Below are 24,022 nucleotides of genomic sequence, written 5' to 3'. Positions count from 1 at the left end.
GTTAGCAGGAAGTTGCTAGGCAAGAAAATGCACACATATTTAAAGTCACAGCGAAAAGTATCAGACATGCATGCAGTCATTTTGACCAATATGGTTATTTAAGGCAGAAATGCTCAGTTCTTTACTGTTTTGTAATAAAAAAAATAACAATGTCATAAAGAAAGACACTGATAGTTAGAAAACGGAAGAGTGTTATTTGTTAGTTTTATTTCAAAGAGTTATACAATTACAAAAATTAAAAACTCTCTGTGTATCTATCCACTGGAACCTTGCAGATGAGTGATTTATCCGCTGATAATTTAGCTGATTTGACAATGTTTTTAAATGCTTTCTCCAAAGCTTGAAACTCTGTCAGTGATGTCATCAGCACACAAGCAGCCAATAGTGTTCAGCTTTTTCTGACGACTCCTCCCTCAAAATTTCATTGGCTGTGGTTTGGTAGCTTGAATGAGCTGATGGGGAATGAGTTGTTGTCAGATCGTAGTGTGTGACCCCCCTCTTGTGGATCTTTCACAGAGTGTTGCATAGTGTGAACACCACAGAGATTAAAAGACACAAAGTCAAGTCATGTAGTGTGAACGGCACAGCGATCTGCTGATGTTTAAAATCCTGTAGTGTGAACTAGGCTTAATGCGTTTTTGTTTTAAAACGCATACGTTTTGCTACGGTTACGCCATCCGTCCACACTACGCCAGAGTTCTCGAGCGCTGAAAACGGAGCGTTTTGAAAACGCTGGAGAGGCCGTTTTCATTCTGAAACGCGGCTGCTCTGTCTTAGTGTGAATGAGAAAAAACGGAGACATCTGAAAACGGAGGCGGGACTGCTGAGATTCGCTACCTGATTGGGGCTTTTGTGTCATTGCGTATCCTTCCCTTATTCATCAAGCCTCTATCACATGACTATAACACATGGCTTTAACGCTACCGGAAGACAGTACTGTAAACAACAACATGGGCACAGAAATGGGAGCGTTGTTTGCACTTTTGTCTGTTTTGTCCTTACTTTTATACGGATTACATAAAAAGAGATTATTTGTTTTCAACTTGAATTGGTAGACATAAGTAGACATAACAAGCTTTATTTAGATATCATAAATCATCATCTTTGTTGACTATTTGCTGAGTTTCCTTTCATTTTCTGACCACAGTCAGTGTGCACAACAAAAAGTAGACGCATAACAGATTCGACTGATGTATTGATCTTATCTGTATGATCAAAACTGAAAGTGTAATTTAAGTTCATTTTAGCAGTTTGACGACACTACAGATCAAAACGTGTATACGTGGTCTTCGACCTCAGGGGGTTAAATAACTTATTATGAATCTGAACAGTTAATAGTTAACAGTTAATACTCAGTTTACAAGCGGCGGTTGTCGGTTGACAAAATTTCGATTGACTGAAATGAGCATCTGAAATGCAAAACTGCACCAGAAAACTTAGACCTAGCACTCATGGTGCAGTAATGGAGCTAAAGTTTACCTATGGGTTTGTCAGTAAATATATTTGATGGAAAAAATGCTGTTAATGTGTCTAAAACAGTTAAATATAGTGCTAAATGTGTTTGTATTGTGTCTCAATCAGGCGATGTAGATCAAAACAGATCTTAAACACAGAGGGTTTATAATGGCATGGTTGGAGAAGGGTGGCTTTATCAAAATTAAAAGTCTTTGTGCATAAACAGATGCAACGTTGATGGCAGGGGGTTAGAGATGTCACAAACAAGTCTATGTTTAAAAAACCCTGGAAACTAATGGGGTCATTGTTTCTCAACTTTACAGTAGCAAACTAATTATCAACTTACTTTTAAGACACTGCTTGAATGTCGCTGTAGGAGCCCTCTTTAGTGACAGAAAAGGGTTGGCTGGTTGCCAGTAGCAAACAATTGAGTGTACTCTGCTGGTCTAAATAATTATACCATTTCAAGCATTTTATCTGTGTTACATGTTCTATAAAAAATGATCATTTCAATAGCATATCTGCTGAGAAACATACATCAGAGACCGGCTCATAAAATGAAAATGAAAATCAGTTGAGCTCTGGACAATAATGTCCACACACATTTAGCTCAAGCCAGTTCAATATGAATTCAGAGATTTTCACCAGATATCAAATGAGCTACAAGCTACAAACCCTCTAAATAAATCAGAAGGTTCACTATTTGTCCTAAGTCAGTTTAAAGTCATGTTCAGTGACATTAATGTTGCAAAAACAATGCCTATTATAAGACAGCTGATTATGCTATAAAGCAGATCTACAGAAAACAAGTGCCATTAAAGCAGCTCAATGTAAATCTTATATTTCTAATTTTTCACTTAATACAGTCCTGTTTAAACCTTGATATTAACAATATTTATTTTTTAAAAATAAAGTTTGGCAAAGGAATTGCCATGGAAATGTTGTTAATCATCTCGGAACTAATGACTATATGATGGAAATCCCTGTGACCCATAAACATGACCCGTGTCTTGTGCTTGGGCAAACCAAGATTTACTAAACACCAGCCTAGTTAAAGTGAAGTTCTCTCTTCACCATAGGCATTCATACAGGGGCTGAAGAATTTATTTTTATTTTTATTTTTTAAAATTTACTCAACAATAAATGAATTCAATAAGCCCCTTTTCATAAGAATGTGTTTATATTATTAAGTACAACAATAATCCCTTGAGGGTATAAAACCTCAGGGTAATGCAACATTAATGTCCTAATGCAATTATGTCACTGATGTGGTAAGACCATATGACATTTTATCACATAAATTTTATTAGTAAAAACCTTCCTTTATCTCATCATGGACAATTCATTTGCATGAAAGTGGAAAAACTTAAAATATTAAACATTTACTTTAAATTCAGTTTAAAAAATTAAAAAACAATGCCATCCCATTAATAAAACAGAGAACAGAATTGTACATTTTAAACTTTTCCTCAAAAAAAACAGATAGTGTTAACTTAATCAAAACTCATAACTCCCATTGCTAATGCATTTGTAAGGGTTTTTAACATGCTGCTATGTTGAGGTGTTTTAAACTCTATAATACATATTTATCTGAGCTTAACTACATTTTAAACACATTTCTATTCACTCATTTAATCACTTGACTTAGGGAAATCGCTTAAAACACCTTTTGAAACAATATTTCCAACCCCAAAAATCTAAATCACTAAAACAAGCTATAAAATCATCTAACGTTTGATGTATGCAGCATGCAACAAAAATAATAAGTAAAAAAAAAATAATTGAGCAATATTAAGTGAACATGACCAACAGAAGCAGTGACTTTCCTTAGTCTAAAGATCTGTGCACAGAGAGACGTTTTTTGCTCGCATTTTCCGTCGACGTTTAACGCCTCGTGACTAAATAAAGGGCGCCAATGTGATCGTGCAAACCAATGCGCAAAAGCGTCATTAAAAAACAAAAAAAACAAACAAAAAAAACACCTCATGCTCATTTTTTTGTTTTGACACGCCGCATCAAAACCTTCTCCACCAATCAGGTTGGCACTTTTGTTCATGGGCACGGAGCTGCTGAAATTACAGTAAACAGCACTTAGAGTCGCTCAAGCGCAAAACTGTGAATGAGAGCACACATTAAAGAACATGCCCAAAGGCGATATGAACATGGAGCTGCTTTTTGCAATGGTGAACAATCATTTCTTCATCACTAGAGCTGGAGCTGCTGCTTGAACCATTTATGCTTGTTCCAGTCACCAGTAACTTTAACAACAAGCATGTGAACTTCCTCTCTTCCTCTTCTTCTGTCTTATAAGTGTTATAAGAGGGTGAAGCTTAACGTTGTGTAGCACCATCTAACGTCAAGAAGTGATTTTGCATACTCTTCTGTTTGACGCCACTGAAAATCGATTGGGTTTGAATATGGAAAAACGTCTTGTAAAACGCTGACAACAAACGCTAACGAAAAGCGTACCGGTGTGTACGAGTCTTAAGTATGTTCCTAAACTAAACAGGCTTACAATATACACAGTCAACAGTAACTTGTCTTTCACAATCAACAATGTTGTACTTTAAATAAAGGTCTTGAGGAAAACATGTTCCACCTAATCAACACAATAAATGGGTCAGGCAATATGTCCTACACAAAAATCTTTCAGAATTTTAAAAACTATTGGCAAAATCCTGGAGCAACTGGCATAGGATATAATGTACGGCATTACCATACAAACTAAAATTATTCATCCATTAGATGAATGAGTGGAATTAGCATATATTTGTTTAACTTCCTATTCTTATACATCCGGCCAGTAGCATTAACTGGAAGAACTGCTCTAATATTAGTTCCTTAATATCAAGGGTGAGCAAGAGTTAGATAGCAATAATGGTTCAAGTAAATCAAACTTACTCATTTTGTTTCATCTCCAGAAGCCTGCAGTCAGCAAATGTGCGTCACACAAAAGGCACAAAATCACTCTCCAGAAAATTTTAATTCACTGTTTCATGATGGTGGATCGATCTTTTCAACCCCAAAAATCTAAATCACTAACAATAAACATGACAGCTGAGACAACCAAGGGAAGGCTTAAATGCTCTATCCGATCGGGATAACTTGGAGAACATGAAATCAACTTAAATTCTTCATCTTGTTCTTCAAACCAGTTTTGAACAATGTGTGCAGTGTGCTGAGTGCATTATAATCCTGAAAGAAGCCACTTCCACCAGGCTACAGCATTGTGTAGGTAGATAGCACCAGGGCTGCACAATTTTCCTGCTCCTTTTGTCAGTTCTAAAATCAGTAGTAAATCTTCAGCAGCACATACTTCAGGATGTAGCAGCATTTACTTAGAGATTTTAGGCAAACAATTCTGCGATAACCAAGAGGTTTGCACAGCTTCAAATACAGCGCTTTGCTTTCAGCTCACTTCATAATTCAATTAAGTTTGAAATAAATCCTTTAGCGAGATGCCATGGCTTCTTACATTGAATAAGACATGCAACTTATTTTATAAGCACTGATAAAGACATTGGATCATTTTATAGTTCATTATTAGGAAAAATATGAGCAGAACTTGAATATAACACTTAGTTTTCATAGTTGATTGTTTATTAGTTACATCAGCCATGTTGAATCAATAAAAGCAGTTCAGTCTTATGATTGATCAGCAATATTGTTGTAGTTTCTGATGAGAGCGCCCTCTGTCTTTGAATGGATATTTACCGCTGATTACAGAAACGTGCTTCACTGACAAGATGTCATGACAATCACAGCTTTTGCTAAATTCCGAAGTAATTATAAGAATTTAAGTATCACATGAATGCGTTTTCAAGAAGAATACTGCCCAGAGCATCACATTTGTCCTTGTTATTATGTTACAGTAGTTACTGGTGCCATAACCCATAAGACCAGTCTACTGCTCTAAACTACATTTTCTGATTTTCACATGCACGTTGACTTGACAGTAGCAACACATTTCTTTAACAACCATGATCAAAATTTTCTGCAACTTGTAGCACAGTAGAAAATCTTTTGGCTGTGATAGGATGAGAAAGCCTTTGTTTGTTCATAAGCCTTGGGCCCCCAGTTTGTGGTTTGACCTTCCTCAGAACTCTGTTGGTAAATTCTCTCCACTGCTGACCAAGAGCAACCAACAAGCCTTGCCCTTTCAGAGAAATTCTGACCCATTCGCCTTGCCATAACAATGAGGCCCTTGTCAAAGCCACTCAGATCTTTTTTTCCCCTGCAACTTACTTGATGATGAGAACGGATGCTTGCTTACTATAGCCCGTAACATAGCCTAGCTAGGAGATCCACAACATTCGCTTTACCTGTGACTGCTCCTAACATGATGGCATTTTTAATGCAACTTACACCAATTTGTTTAGGACTTTTTACAAAATATATAATTTAAAAGCATTTTTGCAGAGAACACAATGTACACAAATTATAATGGTGTTAAAAACAGCATAACGCACAGGTATTGAACCATTTCCTCTCAGGACCTTTACTTCCATGCAAACAAATGTACAGAATTCAATTCTTGTTTAACATGCAGATTGTTAAATAAACTACATAACTTTTGTGACCCAAAACTGAATATTCTGTCATCATTTACACAAACTTCCCTTGTCACAAACCCCTTTGAGTTTCTTTTTTTTTTCTAGTTAAACATAAAATAGGTTATTAAGAAAACTGTTAGAAACATCTAACCATTGTTTTCGATTATCTTACAATGGAAGTTAATGATTACAGGTTTCTTAAGCCTGGTTTATACTTCTGCGTTAAGTGACCGGCGTAACCAACTGCACATGCAACGCGCGTAGCTGTGCATTTATACTTCTGCACGCTGTCTCTGTTGGTCTGCATTAACACTTCCAAAACGCTAATTGGCAGTGAGGCGTTAATGTTCCTCTGTGTCGAGTTTCTTCGCCTGTGTTTTGTTCTTTCTGAACGCTTTCGGGATGTACAAGTGGCTCAGGCCCCGTTTACACTAATGCGCTTTAGTTTGAAAACGCATAAGTTTTGCTGCGGTTACACCATTCGTCCACACTACGCCGGAGTTTTCGAGCGCTAAAAAAACGTAGCGTTTAAAAAACGTTGAAGACGCCATTTTCATTCTAAAATGCTGCTGCTCCGTCTCAGTCTGGATGGGGGAAAATGGAGACATCTGAAAACGAAGGCGGGGCTGTCGACATTTACCAATCTGATTAGGGCTTTTCCTCAGTATTAAGTAGCCTAACGTTACACAGTTTAGTCCTGCATCCTCTCCTTGTAAGTTCAGTCTTTGCTAGTTTGGATCAAGGTTGCAGTCTCCCCCTCTACAGTTTGATATGGAAAACAAACTACCGAGGACACAGGAAATTCTTCAAAGGGAACAGTGTACTTTATAACTTTATTCACATCATCCTGGCTACATTGTTTTACTTTCTCAACAATAAAATGAAAACATGATTTAAGGAACTGCCTATTTTCTTTTTAATATTAGCAACTTAACAGACAGCAGAAATGTTGAGGCGTTGTGCTGCATAATGAGCATCATCTTCATTGTGTGGATATTTATAACAAAACGGAGCCTATAACAACTGCCTCTTTTCAATTTCAGTGAAAATACGATACATACCCTCTCTTATGCTGAATATCAGTTTTAATAATCGATAATGGCCTTTTTAAAAGTATAACATACAATAAGTTTATACATTACAGGAAATAAAGGCAAGCGATCAGTCAATATACAGAATGTTGGCTACGTGGTTACATTAATCATTAACTTATCTTTGCGCATAGCCAAAACACGTTACCTGAGAACAAGTAATAGATTCCAATGACCAAAGTCGAGGAATATATCGTTAGATATAGACAACAAGATAAATGAAATATCACGTTTAATAAATATAGTGAGATTAGATCCAGCAGGAGATGCTTGATGAGCAGTTCGCCTAGCACAGCTCTCATCTGGGTAGATAGGCTGCAGCGCTTGCCCGAGAGTATGTGTGTGGTCACGTGATGTGCATTTTCAGCGTTTTGGTGAAGACAGAGAGCAGTTCAGAAATGCTGGGTAAAACTCTAGTGTGGACGCAGATCGTTTTCACTCTAAAACACCGTTTTAAAACTAAAACGTACTAGTGTAAACGGGGCCTCAAACTCGCTCATTTTGAGGCAGGAACCGGCGGAAATGCAACAACTTTAACTATGAGGTAAACACAAAACAAAACTTTCCATCAGGAGCTCCTTCGCGGGACTTCACACTCGTAAAAAAATAAAATAATTAAATAAATAAATAAATTAATTAATTAATTAATAAAAATAAATAAATAAATGAATAAAAATAAATAAATAAATAATCGCTCCATTAGGCTCGCACTGCTCGCGCGGCTCTCGGTCCCACCCAGACTCGTCAGCGCTACCAAGCCGACCAATCACACAGCTTGTGCTACGCGTCGTTGCGACGTGTAGTTACATTTTTTGAGAGGTCCAAGTCAGCGACGCTGACGGCCACGGCGTAGGGCTATGCGTCAGCGCCATAGCATAAGCGTGCGCTTGACGCAGAAGTATAAATGAGCCTTAACATTGTTTTAAAAGGGTGGTCCAGAGTGTATTTTAAAGGGCACATAGTTATCCCCCTTTTTAAGATTTAATATTAATATTATGGTTCTTCTGAGTGTGCCAGTTTAGGTTCAGTTTAAAACACAGTTCAATTTTTTTTATTATAACGACTCCGACACAGACCAAGCAGAGACTGCAAAATCATGTGTCTTTGTATAGTTTTACAGCCAAATGTTACAGCCAACTGCTAATTTAAAGTTCCGAGCTTGTACACCAAGACTAATAACCACACACACTGAATTAACTTTGAGGCTCCAGATGCGCAGCTTAGAGCCGCGACACGGAAGACCAGACACGCACATTCGGATGTTTTTTAATATAAAACTATTCAGAGCTCTGTGGCACGGCAGAAATATTAAGTGTTCCGAATCGTGGCTGGGTGCCTCGGACAGCCGCTGGCTGGAAGCGCCGTTGTGTGTACCCTAACAGAGAGCTTGCACTTTCCTGCTGCACCTAGTTAAGATCACAGGAAACTTCTGTGACTGCGAAAAAAAACAGCTGAAGTTTAAGGTAGACGCAATGAAAAGTAAACATGCTTGCAAACCTACCTACAAACAAACTAACTTACAAACAATAATCCTGATTACAGCGATCATGTGGTGAATGTTGATCTTGTGTTAAGCCCAATGAGCCTTACATCTAAAAATAAAGCAAGGTTGTTCCTTGTGACATCGCTTTGACTCTCATGCTGAAAATGGCGGACGTGAAACAACAAACTGAGGATATGATCATGAAACGCGGCTGTCAATCAATATTAGTGGGCAGGGGGACTGCACTCCTATGTCAAGTTGCGGTGGATCTAAAAACAACTCCAATTGGCTTATTGTTTTTATGTTGTTAAATTGAAAATAAAGGACTGTGTGTTTATATCACCCCAATAAGACGGTCTATACACTATACTTACACACACGTCTGTCCAGCTTGAAACAGCTTGAAAAGTAGATTTTTCACCATAGGTGCTTTTTAAGGCTTTGTTGCGTTCATAAGATACAAAGCATCGTGTGCTCATGCTTCATTTGTAAAAAAAAATAAATCCCGTAATTTTTTCATCTATCTTTAATTATATACTTCGATTCAGTTAACATGAAAACAACAAACATATTTTGTAGTTCCTCCAAAAGCCCACTCTCAAGAGGGATTCACAGAGCAGCGCTGCTGAAGATTGTGGGTGTTTACAGGGGTTTGACGGATAAATAAGAATTTGTAGCTAAATTGTAAAGAGGCCAAACAGCATTCCTTGTTGTTTACATCCTTGTTTACGTTCTCGATACAACATACCATTAACACTAAAAACTTGATGTGTTTTTTTTTTTGTTTTTTTTTAGTGTTTTAGGTGTATTAAGGGAAAGTACTAATGTATGTCCTGAGTGAAGTACCTGATGTCAGATGCTCCAGGGAGCGAAATCTGAGAGAAAGTAAGCTTGTGGATAAAAATAAGAATTATACAACCCTCCTTTGGCTTAATCCCTACCTTTTTAGATCTGTTTTAGATCTTGTCTTGACAAGAGACCAAAATAAAGAAGCTTTATTTTTATGATTTGTGTCATTGTGTCAGATTGAAAAGTAGGGTACATAATATGGTAAATTATATATTGTTTTATATTTATAATTTTTTTATAAATATGTTTTTTAATCGAAAAATTCTCCACAAATTTCTGGGAATTACTACCACAAAATATGTCATTTTTTAATCGCAAAAACATAAAATCGTGAAAAGCTAGGGGGTCTGGTAAAAGACAATGTCTCACTTTGCATTGAACTTCGAGCGTATTACATTCAGAGATGTTCACTCGCGGCCAGTTTAGGCGAGGGATTATTAAGTAAAACTGGCCTCAGACAGTTTAGTTTAGTCTGCTTCAAACCTGCAGGAAAATATCAGGCTTTACTAAAAAGCTGATTATTTTATCAACAATTAGGGTCAATAGTGGTAGCCTATTGAAGATTTCAAAGAAAAATCATAATATTAAAAAGGAAGCATAAGCTGGACCACAACAGATCAGATCAATGTCATAATAAATGCTCAAATAATTTAGCCCATAGTTTGTAGCAAGTGTCATGTTTAGTTTGATTATGCCATCTGTCAGTAGGCCTAAGTCTGTTTTTTTTTTTTTTTTACTAAAGAAGATTTATTGATTGAGTTTATCACCAGAACTATAGAAACTTTATTTAGGCTTGCGCGGTAATACAGTTTTACGGTTTACCGTGGGATCTAAAAAAAGCAACGGTGTCAGTGTCAATACCGTTACATTACCATAAAAAACAATGGATTTAAATAGGAGACAAGTATTAAATATTATTTATTTAATGCCTAAAAATGCGTATACATGATTGTCATCACGGGACAGTGTGGAGGAGAGAGAGAGGTGAAGTAAGATGGCGAGTCGCACACAAAGTTGGTCTCAAAAAAGAACACAACATCTGCAGTTTGGCAGCATTTCCGCAGGTTTCGACCAAAGAAGAAGGGAGACATGATAAATGCGAACTGGAGGTCTGCATTTCTGATGCTGTACCACGGGAGCCACGGGACCCGACATCCATCCATAATGTTTACACTGCTACATTACACATGAACTAAAGTTTAAAATATGTCTTTGTAGCGAACCACTCCTTTAACATTCTGACTTTATGAGGAAACTCATAAAGGTATGGAACCAATCGAGGAAGAGTATATTTACATTACTGAATGAACTATTCCTTAAGTTAGTACATTCAAATCTGTACACTACAAGTCAGACTAGACGTTCAACAACACTATTCCAGTTGTATGGAGTTGTGAAACTAAAAGAAGTACGGGATACTCATGTTTTGACCCACCACATATGACACTCAGCTGTCTGACAGAGCACAGGAATTTTAACTGACTCACATCTTGACTTCCACCACATGACAGCAGAGGCTGAGCATTACAACAGAAGCATTCACATCTGATTAAGCATACTGGCAGATTCAGACAGATAGTGGTGCTGTGCGTGAGAACATGTCAGATGAGTGCTTCTACTCAGCCGTGTTAAACAACATACATTAATAGCTCCAAGTGTGGTAGTGCTTAACAATAGCTCTAGAGCAGGGGTGTCAAACTTCCATCACTTGGTGGGTCGCAGCCCTGCAGATTTCAGTTCAAACCTTGTCTCAACAGACTTGCCGGTTTCAACTAAGCCCGAAGGACTCAATTAGTTTGATAAGGAGTGTTAGGATTAGGGTTAAAGCTAGATCCTACCCTCTAGGGAAGGGTTGCACTAGCAGTTTATAAGTTCTTGCTTAAACTGGAAGGTAAAGTTTACACTTGAGGCTTATGGCCCGTTTCCTTTATCAAGCTTGCGTTTCCACTGCCAAAAGGGTACCAATGGTAGCCGTGGTGTACGACAAAGTTACAGTCGACATCATTCTCGCTCGAAGAAATGTCAAAGTAAAGCCGTACAGGTCGTTCACATATCATATGAGAAGAACTTCTCACAAAACATATGCTTTATTCACATAAATACTTGTGAATAAATGTTCATTACTAACCTTTCTATGAACATGATTTGATTATAACTGCAGATTAATGAGTAGGCAAAATAGCCTACTGTAACATCTGCAATTATATAAAATTAATTAATAAATAAATGCAACATACCTTTACAGTCACCGATATGACACCAGATACAACAAAACTGCACACAGCATACATTTAGTCCTTATTTGCGTACAAAAACAACAGGCAACATGTAGCCCACAGTCAGTGCAAAACTCTCATCTGTATCTTTAATCTTGTCCAGCACATGTAACCTCTGTTAGAAAATAATTCCGTCATTCAGATATCATAATAGTCCAAAACGTGATTATATTAGTCAAACGTGGCAGTTTGTTCAAGTTTTAGGTTGCTGAAAGAATTATTTTCTCCTTTGTTTTTTCGCACTTCACTCACGTTTGTCCATTTCTGAAAGGATCGGTTGTTAGAAGTGCTTCAATAATCACACATACGTTTTTATCATCAGCTCAAGAAGCTTGTTGTTTCGAAAATAGATGTGCGGCAAGCGATCACAAGATCTCTGGAGAAAATGAAACTGCTTGCACTTTAGACGGCCTCATAAACGACAACAGGTTTATCTTTTTTGCTTTGTGGCTATTCATCAAGACGACAAGGTTTGTTTGAACTCGGATCGACCATGGCTCGTTATTATATGTATATATTATCACAGTGTGTTGTCTCAGCTGTGTATTTGAAAATGGCGTACCAAACTATACTACCATACCCTTCAGTGGAAATGGGCCAGCAACTACTGGCTAGTTTGTAACTTAATTGGTTCTTACTTCGGTTGAAACACATGTTCTTAAGGCAGAACATGGTTAGTAGCTCATAAACTCTTTTTAAGGTAATGCATAGTCACAATTAAATGACAAAATATCCAATAAGAACTGTTTAAATTATTATAATTCTGCTGGTGCATCCAGCCCCAGACACTGAGTTTGACACCCCTGCTCTACAGGGATCCCATTATGACCAAAGACAGATGAATCACTGATAGCATAATTATTGTAGTGTCACCCCAAAAAATAGTAATGATTTTGAATACCATAAACGTCTGCAAAATCTTTCATTAGCCATGTTGCAATTTAACAAAGTGAATTAGATTTATGTGCAAAACTAAATTAATTATATGCAAAAAAATTTACTATGCGCAAATAAATTATTTTCGTTTCAATGAGTCAAAAAGTTATTAAAAGTTATTACACTTTCAAATAAAGTAGGGCAATATATCAAAACAAAATAAGGAATATTCTGTGAAAGGAAAAGCCGCTATGGGCATATTTTCTTGAACAATAAATTAATGAATGCACTGTGGCTTTTGGAGGAGCAAGAGCCACTCAAGTTCTGGAAGGTAATAACACCAAACCACTTTGATGACAGACTTTGGTCAAGACACTTTAGAATGACCAAAGGAACATTTAAGATATCCATTAATTTTTCCCACTGTGCTATTTTATTTTTTTCACACGTCAAACTTGATAATTTAAAACAAAATTACATTTAAAAAAAATTTATTCTAATAACAATTATTAGGATTTAAAGATAATGATATAAAAATACAGATACTGTAAATGAAAAAAGGCCAAAAACAAACAAAACTGAAGCAGTTGGCTGAACACTGAACAAGGTTTTTCAGTCAATATGGCCAAAATGTGTATTTACACTTTTTGACATTTTTACACTTAAATGTCAAACTGTTTCTTTCATGAATGGCCTTGATGTTCACAAAGCAGCTTTAGTGATCTATCAGGGCACATTTGGCACAACAAGCCTTGCATTTACTTCTGTTATCGTCGTTGTGTAAATGAAATGCTGCCTGTCAAAATGTGTGCAGCCGAGAAATGTTGATAAAAAGGCTTCCAAAAGAACAATTGCAGACAGTACAATAGCCTTCATCATTTCTGCAGTTACATCACTGTCATCAATGAAGACTAGAAAGAACATGCTCTACTGAGTGCTTGCATTTGTCTGATATATATATTTTTTAATATTGACAAATGATAACATGGGTCTAGTAAAAACTATGCCTATATGAGATATGAGATAAGAAAATGTCTGAGCACCACTTTAAATCTGTTGGTACTCAGTAACCACGACTCTTGGTTGTTTTCACATGACGTCATTGATGACGCACAAAATTCAGATTGAGGGCAGGAAGTGATTCTTCTACATAAGAATCACTATCGGAACATCCAAATCTTTCTGTGTTATGTTGATTATAATTGCTTAAATCGAACAAGATAAGAAATGTCAAACAGCTTTTAGACTTCTACAGACTCCAAAAATTTTTTGCTTACAAAGGGAAGAAAGTTTAAGAAACTGGCTGAAAAATGGAAGAAAACGTGGCATGTAATAAACATTCATTAAAACATCCATATGTACAAACTTTTTTGAATGTCATAATTCACTTGACAATACCAATAAATAATATATACAGGCCTAGCTGTGTGTATAAATATGTTAAGGTGTTTTATAAAAATCAGATACAAACACCACCACACTTATACAAAATCCAGGAGAATATCAATAGTACCCTGCCATGTAATCGCTGCAATGAAATTTCCGTCTTGTTTTGCAATATTCCAAGTCTTTACTGGCGGTTTGGCAGAATAAACAATCGTAGTGTAAACATCGAGATGCAGTGTTCAGTGTTCAGTGTTGAATGTTTGTTGATGGCAAGTTCATCGACTGAACAAAAATAAAAGGCAACCCTTGCGATAAAACTAGACGGTTATTATTGTGAAGCACTTTTTCCCCTTTAAAAAAATGAATAAATAATCATGTGAACAATGTGTACACGCTTTTGTATGCTTCCATCTGTTATTTTGTGATGTCGGGAAGATATCCATATGGGGAAAAACTACAGTACTTTAAGATAAACATTAGGGTTGGGCAATTTTGACCAATTTGGCATCGTACGATGTCTAATGTGAAACATCGCGATGGACGATGGCATCATCGTTGCATTTATGAATGAATAATTAATTTATAATGAATTCATTATTTGTAGCCTATTGCTTCAACTACCAGACCCGCATGGTCTTTGTTTAAATGAAGGATTATACAGCACCTCTTAAACTTAAAATGTGTAGATCCAGTGGCAAAGGCTGTTACCTGCAAACCCCATCCCACAGACTTTACAGTGAATGGCTTTAGTCATTTTCATAGCGGACTTGAAGCCACTGGAAGTCTTTTTCCACTCTTGGAATAGGGTAAAAGGCAAATTAACATTCAGCACATGATCACTAATAAGATGTGTAATAAGATATTAGTAACAGTGGGTAAATCTGTCAGTGTTATTTTTATTTTCTCATCCTCAGCGCTTCCCATTTTCGCGGTTGTAGCTCCTGACATCTGAAGGCAGAAAACATTGACTGAGTGATTTATGGCTGATATAAACCAATCATTTGCGTTCAGTTAGAGCAGTGGGCCAATAAGAAGAGCACAAAGGCGGGGCAAGCAGTGCGGGCTTTTTTACTTTAGCAAGTTTATATAACAACAGTTTATCTGTTCCTGAGTGCTGTGTTTGGCGTTTTTAGATGCAAAGATGCATTCTGCATAAATGTCTCCTAAATCCGCGCAAGCGGTGAGGATTTTGCAGTGAAAACAATGAATATCTATGCACTACAGTGAACTCCAATCGAACTCTCATCTCCTCCACCAGCTGTGGGAAAAGCTATTATAATGACACAGATCACTGTACCTATTCATGCCGGAGTCCCGGTCATTTGTTTGTAACTTTATTTAATTATGGTTTGGTTATGGGTAAAGGAAAGACCATGTGGGTCCTTTATGTCTCTAATTTAGTTTTTTACTTATAAACCTATAAAGTCAGAGGCATGTCATCAAATATGTAATTTTTCTGTAAACATTATTCTGTCTTCTCTCTTGATCAGTAAAACAATTAAAGTGATTTTTTTTTGTTATCTTTTTTAGCTGAATAATTCCAGTTGCCAAGTGCCAACCATTGAGTACACATCCCTAAAAATTCTCTGATTGCTATTGCCGTTACATGCTATGGTGTAAGGCTGTTCAGTTATGGGAAAAATCATAATGACGATAACATTGGTCATAATTGTAATCGCTATTTAAAACAATTATCATTGGACACTGAAAGTCTTAATCTGATTTATGTGACATAATCTGACAGGTGCTATGTAGGGGTGTCACGATTTCGATTTTTAATCGAAATCGGTCGAAATTTATGCTCAATTTCGATTATCGAATCAAAAAATAGAATCGTCGATGCTGCCACGCCCCCATGTCACATCAGCTTGGCTTGCCAAGCGGGAAAAGAAACAGGCTTGTTGAAGTGCTTGTTAAACTGCAGAAGCAGGAGACCCGTCGACAGAACTTAAACCCTCTCCTCTTTCAATGAAGTCGCCGGTGTGTAAGCATTTTGGATTTCCAGTGAGTTATGTTGACAACGTTGTGTTGTCGACAAAAAAACACAGTTTTGCAAGCTCTGCTATGTACGTATTACGTACGGTTCATCCGATAGACAACACCGGCATCGCGATCCTCCACCCGCCCCCGTTGCAAATCCGCTCGCGAAAAGTACATACTTAGGCCCTATTTACACTATCTTTGTTTTTAAATGGCATTTTAGAACGACAACGATTTGACATCCACAGTGGCTTGTAGCATTTCTAAGCAGCCCTCCTTCCTCTCTACCTCTGAAACATCACGTGACCACACAGACGCACACACAGCCATATGAGCTTGAGACAGCAGGTCCAGGCAGTCAGAGGGCTGCTTTAATCTTTCACTCACTTGTACTTTGTCATTTTAGCGAACACCTCAGATACTGTTGGCTGGTTCCTGTTGGTTGTGCGTCTTTTTTACCGACGCCATTATAACGACACAGATCACTGCCTATTCACGAGTCCCACAGAAAAAGTGATTGACAGGTGGTAATTATGTGTGTATCTTGCCTTTATTCAATTACTGTATGATTTGTTTATCGGTAAAACAAAGACCATGCAGGTCTGGTAGTTTAAACGGTAGGCTACAAATAATTAATTGGTCATTAATTAATTATTCATAATCGAAAATCGAATCGAATCGTGCCTTTAGAATCGAAAATGTAATCGAATCGAGGATTTGGAGGATCGTGACACCCTTAGTGCTATGATAAGTGTCGTCTCCAGATATTCCTTTGAATACTGCACCAAAATAGTTACATGCACCCCTGGCTATAGTTGAGTGAAAAGCTAACAGGCATGGACTAATATTCATGGACCTTCACCCCTACCCCAGGCTAACTCGTACCTCAGGGTTGGGTGTTTGTCCTTACAATCTCACGCATTACATTCAAGTTTGAAATAAAACAAATATAAAACAAAGAAAATAATTACAGAACTATGAAACCAAATAACAACTTATGAATTATAAATCATTAAAATATTTATCTTAATGTACAGTCCTGTGTTTAAACTATGGTTCAAACAATATGGCCCTTTACTTAAGTTCATTATGTAGTATTCCAATTTTCCTATTTGTAAATTTAATGTTGCTTTGTAATTATGATTATGATACTTGAAGACCTTAAAAAATATTTTATTTTCCACTCCTGGACTAGTCTCTGTAAAGGTTTAACAAAGAGATTCTATGTTCAGGTAAGAGTGGGATCGAACAGGTACAAAAACATACACCACAGTCAAATTAGGGACAGTTGTGAAATGTTTTTTTCTGGTTTAAAAAAAAAATGAATGAATGCCTTACAACCGGAACATTTTCAACACCCAACTTTATACTTGCGCTTATTTCAGTCACTATAACTGTTGACTAACTGTTAACAATTTATATTGAGCATGTATTTAAATCTAATACCCTATTCTGATGCCCACAATAATGCCACTGAGCTTCATACTTTCTGCATGTCCCTCATAAGAAAATCTAAATATGATGCTATCATAAGATACAGTTATATAAAAATCATAAATATTCAATAGAGAACTGAAGTAAGCTGTCGATGACACGTGCAGAAAATGCCTACAGCAAACTTGATAAATAATACACAACTCCTGCATCAATACGTTCGTGTCAGTACTGCCTGAAAGGTGACACCTCTCGTGTAGGGAGTCACGCAAGGCTGATATAAGCACAACAAACCTTACAACACAACCTGTAGACTCAAAGCCTTTCCATACCTCAACCTAGAGGTGTTTGGCAAACTATATAGAATTTAAATTACAAGTTTCTGGTGCAGAAAGGCAATAAAACTTCCCTCAATGAGCACTACTTGATTCAGACTGAAACTTCACAGAGTTAAATCGGCTCACGAAAGTTCCTTTTCTTATTTGCTGGATCATTTGTTTTTTCACATCCAATTGCAGATTCAAAAAAGCAGATGTAGGCTGTATACCCATTCACTCGTTAGTTGAAGGTTGTGTTTCACATTGTGGAAAAGTCCAGTTGCATAGTTTACACAACATTGTTCCTAACTAAAACTCTCTTAAGTGGCATGACTCTTTATTTACACAACAACAGAGTTTTTAGTGGCCTGAAAACTTTTGATAACTGTTTTTAGGGTAGCAAAGTTTTTTTAAATGTCCCATTACAATCTCTGTGTAAAAAAATGCAAAATTGTTGAAACTGTCACATTAGATAAAAACCATACAGCGTTCTTCATAAATATAAGCCTGGATAGATAACTGATGATGAATGGACAAATTATAAGGCATTCTTTGACATTCATTACATATCCACATTTGATAAGCCTAGCTGAAAATGTTAAAATACATTATAAGAAGATATTGCATCAGGAATCCTTCCAATATCTTACGTAATTGACATTTCCCTGACGCCTGATCAAGAATATTATCCTTTGTCAATATAACCAGGGAAATACCTGAGGGGGAAAAATGAGCTATAATCAAAGCAGGTCCGACCACACATGGAGAATCTGACATTTAACAAAGCAAAGATTTAAGATTGAAGTACAGTGTTAAAAAATGACAGAACAGAGACTTTTTTTAACTAAAGTAAGTTCTCAATGTTTTGACAAAAAACAAAGTTACACTAGTTTTTTCAAATCTGTCACAGACAGACAAGTCAAAACAATCTAATTGTTTCCTAAAACGGTACACAAGCTAAATTGCCACAAGGTTTATCATTTATCCACACAAAGCAAGAACTCTCCAATCTTTTTTTAGAAATAGTCAGGAAGAGGTTACCATGCCAGTATAGGTGACCATAGGTCGGGGTGGACACTCATGACATGTGGAGTTCCGTATAAGGTTCAAACAAAGCATTTAATTTATGTTTTAGAGATGATAGTAGGCTGATTTACTGACTGCTTTGACACTATAAAAACTCATATCTGACACCAGAATCACAAGAAGCACAAGATTCTTGACCTTATTTTTTGTTCTTTGACCCCTAGAGCCAAGGTAGGCATTCACCTTGAGAATCTCTATTCCCAAATGCAATGACTTCAGTTTTCTCTTTGTTAAACTGAAGAAAGTTTTGGCACATCTAACTGTTAATTTCATCAATGCATTGGCAGAGGGTGTCAATAGGGCTAAAGTAATTTGTCAATAAGGCTATGTAGATCTGAGTGTCATCAGCATAACTGTGGTAGGAGGTGCCTAAATTGAACCTAGGCTTGCCACGATAGACGGTGTTGACAGTGATACCGATGTTAAGACGCAACACCGGTGACATTACATTAAAGAGGATGGCGGACGATTTATTGTCAAAACGCAATGCAAAAGCGCCTGTTTGGCAATATTTTTGGATTCAAACCAAATGCATAAGAGAACCTGAAGATGTTAATGAGGCAATCTGCAAACTTTGCTTGACAAAGGTAGCAGTATCTGGAAACATAACTAATTTATACACAATATTATAGATCAATGGCCATAAATACGCAACGCATACTCTCATTTTAAAAAAATCACGCGACCATCATCTTTTAATGTTTAACAACAAATATCTATTTTTTTTAATTAAAAAGAGTGATTTAGCAATGCCGTGCCATTGACATTCCAACTACAGAGAAACATCGTGGCAACGTGAGCACTTTTTCCGAAGTTCAACTGTTCTTTTTTCCACTTGATTATGTGTTTAATGTTAAAAAAAAACATAATGAATAGGCCGACAAGAGCGCATCCTGTGTGTGCGCGCGTCTTTTATAATTGAGGCAGCTCTCTTCAAAAACTGAAAGTTGCTTCTTCTGTCTGGCAATATTTCGGCTTTTAATATATGAAAAGTTTATTTAGATGAGCCAATATTAAAAATTGCAATAAAGTAACTGAGACGTGCGGCCACACATCGAATCTGAGTACTGATCTCTCTCTCTCTTACTCTCTCTCTCTCTCTCTCTCTCTCTCATTCAGACATTGAGCCGCAACACAAGTCAAGTTGCAAAACTTAGGCAGGTGCAGCTGACAGGTAGAGTAGCTGAAGCCTTTACGAAATCTGTCAAAATGCACCACTGAAATTAAAAGGCATAAATGTCTTTGAGCCAAAAAAAAAAAAAGTCTATTGGTAGGATATCTGTAAAAACGCAATTGGAGCCAAATATATGAGTTGTGTAGCCTATAAATTATAGGCCTATTAATTCTAATAAAATGAAAACTTAAATTAACAATTCATTGCATTTTTCGTTTGATAAAAATATACGTAAACGAAAAAAATCAAAGGGTGGCTAATGTGTATTAATGTTTTTTAATATTAATAAAAATGTGCTCAGCCTATTTAATTAACGGCTATATACGCAGTCAATAGATAAGCCATTCAAAACATTATTTTACTGTGTACTGGGTTGTAATGTATATTTTACAATAAAAACTGAACGTAGCATGTCTCGCTGTCATTTCAAACATGTAATTCATACCACACCAGAGCTGTGGACCTGTAGTGTTTAAACTAACAGGGCGGTTGGTCAATAGTCTTACTGCGCACTGAACTCCAATCCGAGGGACTCGATAGACAACATTAATTTGAGAGATTTAAAAAATAAAAGGTATTTTTTTTTAATGGAACAACGCGCACATCTGCAACAAATAAAATAAAAAGTCTTGCCAGTGCTGTGTGTATTCCGCCACTGACAGTGCAAGCCCTTATGCTGCGCCTGTAACTGCCGTTCGTAAGAGAGATCAAAGTTGTATCGATATAACGAAAAAGCAAGATCATATAGTTATAAATATTCCATAAAAATACTTATCGAAATATTTATACATTTACATGTTGTTTATTGAGATTGTGTGATCTGTATAGGTTGTCTGATCTTTCCAGAAGCTGTAAACTGACACGTGTGCGGTGATGTTTAGCTCTGACGAGGTGCTTTTATTTAGCCTGTAGTCTTTAGATTTTTTACATAATGTTCCAATTCTTAACATTTTTTATATAGTTTATATATAAAATGAGTGCTCGCTTGTTTAGTTGTGATCATTATGCAAGGATCATATTTCATATTCGGTTTGTTCTAATAGCCTATAGATTCGTTAATAATGTATTTTATAAACGGATTGTTCATATAAGCTGTTAATATATAACATAGGCATTATGGTTGTTATTTGTATGGTTCCAACTTCCACAGTTTTTTCAGCCTGTAGCATTGTTGTGTTTTATTCGTTATGTTAATAAAAGTTATGTTTTGTTTAATAACAGGGATTTTTTTTTTTTGGATGTTTGTTTTCTTCCATTCAAACAATTGACGGCAAATTAGCGATTCCCGCAAAACTGAAAGTGAAAGTATTATAGCACGCATTTATAAGCTATTAAAAAGCAGAAAAAAAGAGGAAATCAAGAAATGCCCACTCCCACGGTGATACCGCTATTACCGGTGTTGTCACATGTCGATTAACCGGTGGGGAAATTTCCTCACCGTCACAACCCTAGTTTCCAGTAAGGGCTTAGAGAATTTTGCTCATGTTTTCATCACCAGCAGAGTGGATTATTGTAATGGACTCCTCACTGAACTTCCCAACATGACAGTCAGATACTTGCAGCTCATCCAGAACGCTGCTGCCAAGATTCTGACCAGAACCTGTAGGTCTACACAATAATCAATATATCGACTTATCGCACAACACGTGGATATCTCCTCGATAATTTAAAAAAAAAAAAAAAAACACGTGTCAAGCCATGAGACCCGAACTAAACCAAAAACCGCGTTAAAAAACCGAGGTACGTATTAAATTTATCCTGATAAATATGTTTGTGAATTTTATTTTCTAAGTTTGCTCGAGTTACAAGCATGCAGCGAGTTTGTGTGTGTGTGTGTTAATTTGGGTGTTTATGCGAGGACCAAGTTTATATGTCTGTGTGTGTATGTGGGTGTATGCATGCATTATGTTTATATATGCGCAAGTTTCATACATGTTTGAACATAGTATAGCTTTATATGCAAGTAATTTATAGATGTATATTTACGTGTTGATAAGTAAAGTTTAATTTAAATCTTACACAGCGCCTCTAGCCATCTGTGTTTGGTGTCAGGACGGTGGATGGTGAAGCGACAGGTTGACCTAAACTTTTATGATGCTTCATCTTCTGGCATTGCTTCTGACTCTCTGTATGTTCTATCGGGCGGAACAGATTTGATGTGTTCTCGCTGCTAGTCAGCACCAATCTCCCGCACATTTTGCAGAGCACCAAAACTATAAGTTTATCGGAACCTTAAAAGCCGAACAACATCCACACCACTGCATTTGTCTTTCCTCTCTCATCAACTAATTCGTTTGCATTCTTACTTGTGGAAGCTTGTTCCCCCATATCTGTTTTCAGGGCACTCATTTTGTAGCTTTCTGCAACAGAGCAGCTTAAGCAACTTCTGAGCACTGGCTGTGTCAGCATGTCTGTGATGTACATCATCACACAAGTGACGTCACGCTCATTCTGAGCACGGAAAGTCATTCAGTGACAAATGATTCAAGGTATAAGATCTTATTTAATAAACATGTATGCAAATGTATATCGAAATACCGGAAAAAATCATATAAAATGTGTAAGAATCATATAAAAATCATATCACCATCATGAAAAAAAAACCTTTTGCGATATATATTAATATCGAATTATTGTCCAGCCCTAAATCGTTGCATCCCTAATTGGCATACAAAAACACGTTTTCAGATCTCAGACTCTGGAACATGTTTTCAAAACGTGCTATACTTTGAATCATGGCCACTCTTCTGTTTTCTGCACATCCACCAGAAAAGAACGCACAGTGTTTATAAGTTTTGAAATAGATATATTTTTATTTTAACATGCATTTATTCACTACTAAAGGCCTATTCCCCCTCCCTGGACTGAAGAAATTTAGCACCTACTGTCTGCCATTCTAAAGCCTAAAAGATTACGAGAACTTTTAATAAGAGAACTTTTATTATAGCTCTGGATGGATTTGTCTGAAAGAACAAAGACATATACACCTAGGATGGGTTGAGGTAGAGTAATTCATATAGGGTAGTTTTCATTTAGGGGTGAACCCTTTAACCCAAGAATATTTGTCAGCTCTAAACTTTTCTGTTTTTGTCAGTGACCCTGTCTAAACTAAAGTATTTACTGTTAGAAGCGTTTTCCTTGAGATCTAAAGTTTTACTACTAGGAATGTGAACGAGTACATCAGAGATCAACAAACAATGATTATGACCAGGCATGACATTTTTCTCCTGAATTTCTTCAAGACCTGAAAGGCAATCAGACAACAAAGTCTGCCATTTGCTTCAGAAGATTTGTTTGTGTTCCTCAAAAATGGAACTGATAAATATCCTGAATATGCAAGTAACGAAATACAAAATTATATATTTTTATTTAATTACTAAATAATTTATTGTTGGATTTTCATCAATTCTTAAACGTCAAACTTATTTATACCCTATGTCTACAGACAGCACACATCATGAAGCCCTTCCGGAAAATATATTTTTTTTTCTGACTATTCTACAATGACATTTTTAGGCCAATTACACATATTTCACCCGTTTGTTAAGCGTGAAGCGGTTTCCAGGTCCAGCGCTCTATCGAACTGAATAGGAAGTCTATAATACCCTCTCTTAGAACTTTTCTTTAAAAAAAAAGGACAAAAGAAATGTATGCTTTCTTTTTATTTGTATTTAACCTTTTTTTTTTTTTAGATATTTTTAAAGACACTTATTTACTGCTTAAGTGACATTTAAAGGCTTAACTAGGTTAATTAGGTTAACTAGGCAGGTTAGGGTAATTAGGCAATGATGTTTTATTCTGTAGACAGTCTTAAAAATATAGCTTAAAGGGGCAAATAATTTTGTCCTTAAAAGGGTTTATAAAAATTTAAAACTGCATTTATTCTAGCCAAAATAAAACAAATATGACTTTCTTCAGAAAAAAAAATATTATCAGACAAACTGTGAAAATCTCCTTCCTCTGTTAAACATTTGGGAAATATTTAAAGAAGGAAAAAAATTAAAGGGGGGGGGGGGGTAATATGTAGTGTGTCATATGACTAAAAAGATGTCATAAACTAAT

The 24,022-nt window shown here is 36.5% G+C and overlaps 1 protein-coding gene and 1 long non-coding RNA gene across 5 annotated transcripts in view; one reads left to right on the top strand and one right to left on the bottom strand.

Annotated features, from left to right (window-relative positions):
• sema4ab (sema domain, immunoglobulin domain (Ig), transmembrane domain (TM) and short cytoplasmic domain, (semaphorin) 4Ab) overlaps positions 1-24,022 on the bottom strand; it is a 70,486-nt gene that overhangs the window by 40,609 nt on the left and 5,855 nt on the right. The window lies entirely within an intron of this gene.
• Positions 14,611-21,567, top strand: LOC141379093 (uncharacterized). The gene is made up of 3 exons (XR_015516774.1): positions 14,611-15,726; positions 16,690-19,144; positions 21,413-21,567. It is a non-coding gene; the product is annotated as an uncharacterized LOC141379093 (long non-coding RNA).

The sequence above is a fragment of the Danio rerio genome, chromosome 19, assembly GCF_052040795.2.
Source record: "Danio rerio strain M-AB ecotype USA chromosome 19, GRCz13ab, whole genome shotgun sequence".
Classification (NCBI taxonomy): domain Eukaryota; kingdom Metazoa; phylum Chordata; class Actinopteri; order Cypriniformes; family Danionidae; genus Danio; species Danio rerio.
Note: the sequence above shows the minus strand (reverse complement) of the source record. Positions and strands in the feature narration are given on the sequence as shown.